This window comes from Tachyglossus aculeatus, chromosome 5, assembly GCF_015852505.1.
Source record: "Tachyglossus aculeatus isolate mTacAcu1 chromosome 5, mTacAcu1.pri, whole genome shotgun sequence".
NCBI lineage: Eukaryota > Metazoa > Chordata > Mammalia > Monotremata > Tachyglossidae > Tachyglossus > Tachyglossus aculeatus.
In genome coordinates this window covers 103444285-103454604 of record NC_052070.1, presented here as the reverse complement: position 1 = coordinate 103454604, position 10320 = coordinate 103444285, and positions in this window count along the sequence as shown.

The window sequence follows — 10320 nt, the reverse complement described above, 5'->3', positions numbered from 1 at the left end:
GCTGGGGTAGATACAAGGTAATCAGATTGTCTCATGTGGGGCTCGCAATCTTAATCCTCATTTTACAGATGAGGTAACTCTGGCACAGAGAAGGTAAACGGCTTGTTCAAGGTCACACAGCAGACTAGTAGCGGAGCCAGGATTAGAACACACATCCTATAACTCCCGAACCCATCCTCTTTCCACTAAGCAATGCTGCTTCTCAGGCATGGCATGAAGAGGCTGGGCTGGAGAGAAACAGGGGAGATTTTAAGGAGATCATTCTGCTGATTTAATTTTACAACTGAAATAGTTGTCCAAATCATCCTTCTCCCCTATTACCATTCCAATTTCCAATTTTTCCAATTTTCCAGTTCTCCCAAAAATGATGTTGACATGCATATTATTTTATTATTCATTGTTATCAACTTAATCATGTTGATGTTAATTAACAGTTTATACGCCAAATTCTGTGCCAAGTGTTGGAGAAGAAACGAAATAAAAAATTAAACGTATTCCCCGTCCCACAGGGGCTCAAATGTAAGAATAAGAGAGAACCAGGAATGGTAAAACATTGACACCACATTGCACAGCCAGTCAATGGCAGAGCTGGGATTAGAACTTAAGTCTTGTGAGACCAATTCAGATGTTCATTCCATTACGCCTAGAGGCCTCCAAAAATGGTTTGTCACTTACATATTATGTTGAACAGCCAACCTAGCAGACTTCCATAAATCTGCAGTGTCCAAACATTTTCTTTATCCCACTAAGAAAGCACTATTCATGGAAATGACCAGTGTCAGTTGCTCTGTTGAAGGGTCAATTTAGGATTATTCGCACAAGGAAACACTCATTTTGTCCGAGAGAGGATGTAAGGGGATTGTCCCCTTTAGGATACTGCCCAGGGCAGCCTTCAGGTTCCTGTTCCTCAGGCTGTAGATGATGAGGTTCACAGTGGGGAGCACCATAGTGTAGAACACGGATACCAGTAGGCCTAGGGATGAGGGTGAGTCTGAAGGTGGTTTGATATAGGCAAATACACCTGTAGAGACAAATACTGTGATGACAGCTAGGTGGGGCACGCAGGTGAAGAAGGCTTTGGCCCGGCCATGAGAATATGGCATACTCAGCACAGCAGAGAACATGGGGACATAGGAGAAGGTGATGTAAAAAAAACCAATGGCATCTAAGACTATCACAATAGCCACACTCACATCTATGGTAATGTGGTTGTCAGAGCAGGAGATCTTCAGCATAGGGGGGATGTCACAGAAGAACTGCTGAACAGTATTGGACCCACAAAAGGTCATGGAGGAGATAGAAGCTGAAAGCAAGATTCCAAACAGACCCCCACTGAGCCATGACGCTGCTAGTATGCACACACAGGCTGTTTTGTTCATGATGAGCTCATAGCGCAGGGGGGAGCAGATGGCAGCATAGCGGTCATGAGACATTGCAGTGAGCACAAAACACTTTGAAGCAGCAAACAAGACCACCAGGAAGAGCTGCAAGACACAACCCAGAAAGGAGATGGAGCTGTTACTGGTCAAGAAGTTGACAATGGATTTGGGTACGGTTGTAGAAATGTAGCAGAGGTCTATGAAGGACAAGTTCTTGAGAAAGAAGTACATGGGGGTGTAGAGACGCTGGTCTAGGGTGGTGACAGAAACAATGAAGAGATTCCCCAGAAGGGCCACTAGGTAAACAAGGAGGAGGAACAGCGTGGCATAGACCAGCTGCAGCTCCCGGATGTCGGACAACCCCAGGAGGAGGAATTCAGAAACTGTGGAGATGTTGGACATTTCTGGGAGATGATGCTGACTTCCTGGAAAGGAAGAGGGGAACTTCAATTTAGAAACGTTAGCATTCCCTCCAGACTGTAAGTTCAATGGCATTGATACATGTAGGGATATGAACACATCAATCAATAGCTCAGTGGTATTTACTGAATACTCACTGTGTGCAGAACACAGTAGTAAGTGTTTGTGAGAGTTCTATCCAACGGACTTGGCAGATATTTTCCTGCCCACCAGGAGGCAACAGTCTAGTGGTTGAACTCTGCATACCATAAATGCTTAATAAATACGATGGATTGATAGCATCGATGAAGTAATCAACACTAATTCCTTTCACAGTTTGCCAGCACTTAGAACAGTGCTTCACACATAGTGAGCGCTTAACAAATACCATCGTCATTATTATTAAATCAATCTACTGCATTTATTTGTCACCTGTAGTGTTCAATTGTATTAATATGTGCAGTGGTCTGGCATGTCTTGATTTACGCTGTCGATTCGCCTCCGACCCATAGCGATTCCATGGACGCATCTTTCCCAGAATGCCTCACCTCCATCTGCAAGCGTTCTGGTACTGTATCCATAGAGTTTTCTTGATAAAAATAGAGATGTGGTTTACCATTGCCTTCTTCCACCGAGTAAACCTGAGTCTCCACCCTCGACTCTCTACCCTGCCACTACTGACCCGAACAGATGCGTTTAGTATAACAGCGGATTGCCTTCCACTCACTAGCTACTGCCCAAGCTAGGAATGGATTGGGTATCCCTCTGCTTGACTCTCCTTCCCTTGGCTGAGACTGGTAGAGTACTGGAAACTCTCCAGGTGTGATCCTGAGAGGGGGCAGGAGTATGTACCCATCAATTAATCAAGCAATGCTATTTACTGAGCACTTATGGCTCAGTTTAATTCCCATTTTACAGATGCAGTATTTGAGGCACAGAGAAGCAAAGTGCCTTGCCCAACATCACCTAGCAGACAAGGGGCAGAGCCACGATTAGAACCCAGGTCCCCAAGCTCGTTATTGGGTAGGGATTGTCTCTATCTGTTGCCGAATTGTACTTTCTAAGAGCTTAGCACAGTTCTCTGCACACGGTAAGCGCTCAATAAATATGACTGAAAGAATGAATGAATAGCAGAGACAGAATTAGAACCCATGTCCGCTTACTACTACCACTACTCTTTGCCTCTCCCTGGGCCCAGAGGCACTTTTTCCCTGGAAGACGATGGGAGAAGATTCCCTTCTCTTCCTCCCCTCCAGACCTCCATCGGCCAAGTTTTGTTCACTGCCTCCCCTGCCCCACCTTGGATACACACAAAGCCGCCGACTCAATAAATCTGATTGTGGTTCTCAGAGGAAAATGAATCCGATTGAGATTTGGTTGACGCCAATCAACTCCTTGCCATTAGCCTCAAGGCTTTTTACCGATGTTCTCCTCCGTGTTTCCCTTTCCTCTTCACCAACTATCCTCCAGCCCTTGGAAACAGATCTACTCCCTGTGCCTCTCCAAGGATATTCCCTTCTCCAACACATGGCTTAGGTCCTTCCCTCTGCCTGAATCTCCATCTTCCTTCAAATTTGTCCAGATTGATGTTTCTTTTCCCCATGCCGAATCAGCCCAGATGCCACCTCTGCATTTACACATTCACAACTGCTCATAGTTCTTCCCTACGTGTAAATTCACATCACTCTGTAAGAACCTATTAAGCTGTTCATTCACATTTTCACGCTTATTTCCCCCGAGTTGTAAATTATTTTCGATCAGTCTAGCCCAGCAGACTGGTAAGTCCAGGAGGGAAGGGATTGAATCTGTAACCTCCATTACGTTCACTCAACATTCCTGCACTGACAAGTTGATAATAGTGCTCGTGGTCTAGAACCAATCACACTCTCTCATTCCCTCCCTGTCATTTCCCACCAGAAATATTTTCTGACGTCCAGAACTCATTTCTGGCAGCAGTGACCACAGCATAATGCTGATGCTGTGCAGCAAGGCCCCAGCCAACCAGCCACACACACACTCACACACACACACACACACACACACACACACACACACACACACACACGCTTCAACCGACTATGGTTACTTAACCATAAATACACACAGTCACACAAACCTACACCTATTTAACCACTTATCTATTCATTCAACTATTTGCTAAAGCATCACTCACCCCCACTGAAAATCGTACCTCGAGAGCATCCAGTACTCTACCAGTCTCGGCTACCAGACGGATAGTTAAGTAGAGGCATACACAGTCGTTTACTAGCTTAGGGAGTGACAAGCAGTGTAAGGCAATCTTCTGCAAGTCAAAACTCACCTATGCTGGGCAGCAGTGTCATGGGAGACAGTCGAGGAGGAGACTCAAGTTTACTGCACGGAAGAAGGCAATAGTACACCACTTCTGTATATTTAGCAAGAAAACACTATGGATGAACTACCAGAACATTTGCAGTTGGAGAATGGGACGCTCCCAGAGAGATGTGTCCATTAATTCGCTATGGGTCAGAGATGACACGATAGCATAAGAATAGACAAAGAAGCACTCAAAAACACCTCTTCTCCAAACCCTTGGCTGACACCATTTATCTTTTCACATGAAACCAAAACCACTCACAATTATCTTCAAGGCTTTCTACCTTGTGAGACTCACTCAATTACCATTTTACATATGCAGTATTTGAGACACAGAGAAGCAAAGTGCTTTGCCCAACGTCACCCAGAAGAAAAGAGGCAGAGCCACGATTAGAACCTAGGTCCCCGTGCTCGTTGTTGGGTAGGGATTGTCTCTATCTGTTGCCAAAATGTACTTTCCAAGAGCATAGTACAGTACTCTGCAAACAGTAAGCACTCAATCAATACGACTGATTGAAGGAATGAATGAATGGCAGAGTCAGGAGTAGAACCCATGTCCGCTTACTACTACCATTACTATTTGCCTCTCCCTGGGCCCAGACACACTTTTTCCTTGGAAGATGATGGGAGAAGATTCCCTTCTCCTCCTCCCCTCCGACCTCTGCCAGACAAGTTTTGTTCACTGCCTCCTCCACCCGACCTTGGACACACATTTAGCTGCCAACACAACAAATCTGACTGGTTCTCAAAGGAGAATGAAACGGACTGAAATCTGGGTGACTCCAATCAACTCCTTGCCACTAGCTGCAAGGCTTTTGACCGTTGTTCTCCTCCATGGTTCCCTACCCTCTTCACCACCTACCCTCCAGCCCTTGGAAATAGATCTTCTCCCTTTTCCTCTCCTCCTCCTCCCCTCCCCATTCCTCCCCCCAGCCCCCCTACCCCCTTCTCCTCCCCACAGCACTTGTGTACATTTGTACATGTTTATCACTCTATTTCATTAATTATATAATTATATAATGATATAATTAATAATTATTAATTATAGCTATAATTCTATTTATTCTGATGGTACTGTCACATGTCTACTTGTTTTGTTTTGTTATCTGTATACCCCTTCTAGACTGTGAGCCCATTATTAGGTAGGAACCTTCTCCATGTGTTGCCAATTTGTACTTCCCAAGCCCTTAGTACACTGCTCCGCACATAGTAAGCGCTCAATAAATACGATTGAATGAACGAATGAATGAATGAATGAAAAAGGGCATTCCCTTCACTAACACATGGCTTAGATCCTTCTTTCTTCCCGAATCTCCCTCTCCTTTCAAATTTGCCCAGATTGATGTTTCTTCTCCCCATGCCGAATCAGGCCAGATTATACATTACACCTCTGCATTTACACATTCACAACTGCTCATTGCACCTCCCTACCTATAGATTCACATTACTAAGCACATATTAAGTTGTGTATCCACCTTTCCATTCTTGTATCCCCCTAGCTGTAAATTCTTTGGTTCAGTCCAACTCAGCAGACTGGTAAACCCAGGAGGGAAGGGATTCAATTTCTTACCTCCATTGTGTTCACCCAACATTCCTGCATGGAGGAGTTGTGGATAGTGCTCGTGGTCTAGAACCAATCACACTCTCTCATTCCTTCCCTTTCATTTCTCACCAGAAACATTTTCTGACGTCCACGACCTCCTCCTTCCTGGCCTAAGTGACCACAGCATAATGCTGACGCTGTGCTGCAAGACCCCAGCTGGGCATGTTAACTAGATGGAGGTAGATGACGAAGGGGAGACGAGTGATGGTTGGGGCCACTGCACTGTCAAATACTGACCCTCCTGAAAGCCCATTTTCCCCTCTGAGGATGTAATCCTGCCCCAAAGTCTGACACTGGCCCTATGTGTCAGCATTTCCCCTGAATCGCTCCATTTCTTACATCCCCATTATGGTCTATCCCTCCCCCTCCAACACCCCCTGTCACACTCACTGGGGCAGTGTAAAGCTGGGGTGATCTGACCTCTGGTGGCTTGGGATGGTCCTCTCCACTCCAGTTCTTGGTTGTAACTGGCTATTAAGGCAGGGGCAGCATGGCACCCTCAGACCCTCTTATCTCCTGTGGGCATGGAGATGTTCTTCAGAGAGTCCCCCATCCCCAAAGATAAAGCAGCCGCTGCTCTGTGGGTAACCCCTGGAGGATCAACTCAGGTGGTTTCTCGTGTCCTGGCCGATGCCCAAGTCCTCTGCCTGTGAGGTCCCTGAAGTCCGGTAGAAATAAAGGCCCAGTCCCTGAAGCTGCAACAATGGTGCTGCACCTCAGGGTTCACATGGTAACAACAGCATCTGCATCCCAGCATCCCAAAGGTTTCTAATGTTACCTACAATCTATGTCAATCAATCAATCGTATTTATTGAGCGCTTACTGTGTGCTGAGCACTGTACTAAGCGCTTGGGAAGTTCAAGTTAGCAACATATAGAGACGGGCCCTACCCAACAGTGGACTCACAGTCTAGAAGACAGTGGGCTCACACAACTGTGGGTGGTTTCAGCTTCATTTCATATACAACCTTAGACAATCAGCTTCTCATGATCAATTACATTTTCTGACACCTTCTGATTGCAAATCTAGAGAGACCAAGAGATTACTCTGAATCCATTCTAAGACTCTCCCCCAGGCTGAGTGGGGTGGGGCAGGGGACTAAGGTTTTGAGAATGGGGTGATGGGAAGGAGAAATTCCTGGCTTGAAGAAGAATAAGATGGAAATGGCTCCTCCTGTTGTGATGATTTACTAACCTGGGTTCTGTAAACTAGAGTTCCACTGGTGAACGTCTCTGTCTCATTTCAAAAACTGTTATTATTATTATTATTATCATTATTATTAGGTGTGAACAATTTCTGTGTCAAAGTCTGTGCCACGTGATGATAAATAATTTAATCGAACGATGGTATTTATTGAGTGCTTACTGTGTGCATTATATTGTACTAAGCGCTTTGAAGAGTATAATATAATGGAGTTGGTAGATACCATCCGTACCCACAATGAGCTTACAGCCCAAAGATGAAATAACAATCCAAACGGACATGTTTCCGGTCCCACAAGGGCTCAGAGTCTAAGCGTGATAGCCCAGGAATGGTAAGACTCTAACGCCAGATCATACAGCAGTCCAGTGGCTGAGCTGGGATTAGAACTCAGTTCATGTGAGTTCAATGGCATTCACGTGCCATTGAGCCATTAGGCCTCCTAAGGAATGCATTGCCACTCACGACTTAATTATATTAGCCAACCTCCCAGACCTTGACAAATCCCGAATATCCAGACTTGTTCTTTGGGACTCTGGGTATCCCTCTGCTTGACTCTCCTTCCCTTGGCTGAGACTGGTAGAGTACTGGAAATTCTCCAGGTGTGATCCTGAGAGGGGGCAGAGGTATGTACCCATCAATTGATCAAACAATGGTATTTACTGAGCACTTATGGCTCAGTCTTAATTTCCATTTTACAGATGCAGTATTTGAGGCACAGAGAAGCAAAGTGCCTTGCCCAACGTCACCTAGCAGACAAGGGGCAGAGCCACGATTAGAACCCAGGTGCCCGAGCTCTTTATTGGATAAGGAATGTCTCTATCTGTTGCCTAATTGTATTTTCCAAGAGCTTAGTACAGTTCCCTACACACGGTATGTGCTCAATAAATATGATGGGATGACTGAATTAATGAGTAGCAGAGTCAGAATTAGAACCCAGGTTCTCTTACCAGTACCACTACTCTTTGTCTCTCCCTGGGCCCAGACACACTTTTTCCCTGGAAGAAGATGGGAGAAAATTCTCTCTGGCCTTGAATGCCCTCCTTCCACATATCTGCCAAACTAGCTCTCTTCCTCCCTTCAAAGCCCTACTGAGAGCTCATCTCCTCCAGGAGGCCTTCCTAGACTGTGCCCCCCTTTTCCAGGCCTTCCTAGACTGTGCTCCCTTTTTTCTCTCCTCCTCCTCCTCCCCTTCCCATCTCCCCTCCTTTCCTCCCTCTGCCCTATCCTCTTCCCCTCCCCACAGCACTTGTATATATTTGTACATATTTATTACTCTATTCATTTTATTTGTAGATATTTATTGCTCTATTTTATTAATGATGTTCATATATCTATGATTCTATTGATTCCGATGGTACTGACACCTGTCTACTTGTTTTGTTTTATTGTCTTTCTCCCCCTTCTAGACTGTGAGCCCATTGTTGGGCAGGGACCATCTCTATATCTTGCCGATTTGTACTTACGAAGCGCTTAGTACAGTGCATTGCACACAGTTAGCGCTCAATAAGTACGACTGAAACTACCTACATTCGCACCTACTCAGCCCACCCATGTTATTGGATTATTTCCTCCGCTCCCCAGGCGTTTCCTTTCCTATCTTCCCTGTAACAGTTTCACCCTTCTCCAGAACTACCGTCCACAGGACTCCCTCCTCCGTCACCTCAGAGACAATTCAGCCATGAGCCCCTGGACTCCCCTTGCCGTTAGCATTTTTCATTTGACTGACCCATGGAAAATTCAACCTTCTACTCCGGGCAACACTCGCTTATGATATTGTTACTATTGCATGTTAATTGTTAACAGCTCTCAGTGCTGTCATTTACCTCGCTGAACTCACCATGATCATTCAATTCCCCTGATCCCATCTGTCCTTCCAAATCCTCACCTTCCCCTTCCCGTCTCCCACCCAGCACTTTTCCTCCCATTGCTCCGCCACCGCCCCTCCTCCCCGCCATCTCCCTAGAAACCCTCTGCACCAGGGCCAACTTTCATCCCAATGTTTTTGCGCAGTTCCCCGCCAAACCCCTCCCTTCCAAAACCTTCCCTCCCTTCCCCCCTGCTCCATCCCATCCCATCCCTGTTCTCCTGTCTCAACACCACCTCTCATCTTCCTCTCCCTGCCCAAAGCCCCGTCAACCTATTCCCATCCACACCCTCTCCACCCTCAACACCCTTCCCCCCTCTCCCCTCCCTCCACAGCTGCTGCCAATGAGGCCGAAGGGAACTCCCGCTCCATAATAGGTAAGCTCCCTTTCATTCGTAACCTGTTCTTTTCCCACTCTGTCCTCCTCCTCGCCCTCACTGAAAACCTGCCTCACCCCGGATGACATGGTGTCTTCTGCTACTCTCTCCAACGGAGGTCTCTTCTTCTCCCACTCTCCCAGACTTACCGGGAAAGGAGGAGGTGTCGGCTTCTTTAATACACTCCAATGCAGCTTTCGCACCATCCGTCCTCCCCCTTCCCTTTCATCATCATCATCAATCGTATTTATTGAGCGCTTACTATGTGCAGAGCACTGTACTAAGCGCTTGGGAAGTACAATTTGGCAACACATAGAGACAGTCCCTACCCAACAGTGGGCTCACAGTCTTCCCTTTCCTTCTCCTCCTTTGAAGCCCATATTATCCGCCTCTACCACCCCCTCCAGATTCTTGTAGCCATCATCTCCCACTCCCATGGCCCCACCTCCAACTTCTTTAACTATTTTGACTCTTTTCTCACCTTCCTTCTCTCTTTTTCCATGCCCACTCTGATCCTCGGAGACTTCAACATCCACATGGATGTTCACGGTGACTCCTCTGAAGCCCGTCTTCTATCACTCCTTGACTCCGTGAACCTACTTCTCCACCCAACCATGTCCACTCACCAACTTGGTCACACCCTCGATCTCATCATCTATTTCGGCTGCACTATCTCCACCCTCACCAATTCTGAAATCCCTCTCTCTGACCACAACCCCCTCACCTGTCTCCTCTCTCACACTGCTCCCCCCGTAAATCTGTATTACTCCCTCACGGAGACCTCCGCTCTCTCGACCCCATCCATCTCTCTCAGGGCATCACACCTCACTTTGACTCCCTGTCTTCTCTACCCTCTTTTGATGACCAGATTGATACTCTCAACTACACCCTCTCTTCTCAACTCGACTCACTCGCTCCCCTACCCTTCATCGCTCTCGCACCGCTAACCCACAGCCCTGGTCACTGCCACTGTCTGCCTCCTTCGCTCTTATGTTCGAGCTGCTGACCGCTGCTGGCGAAAGTCTAAACACCAGGCCAACCTTGTTCACTTTAAGTTTATCCTCTCTTAACTCTACCTTAACTGTGCCTTAACTCTGCCCTCTCCTCTGCCAGACAAAACTATTTTTTCACTTATTGACA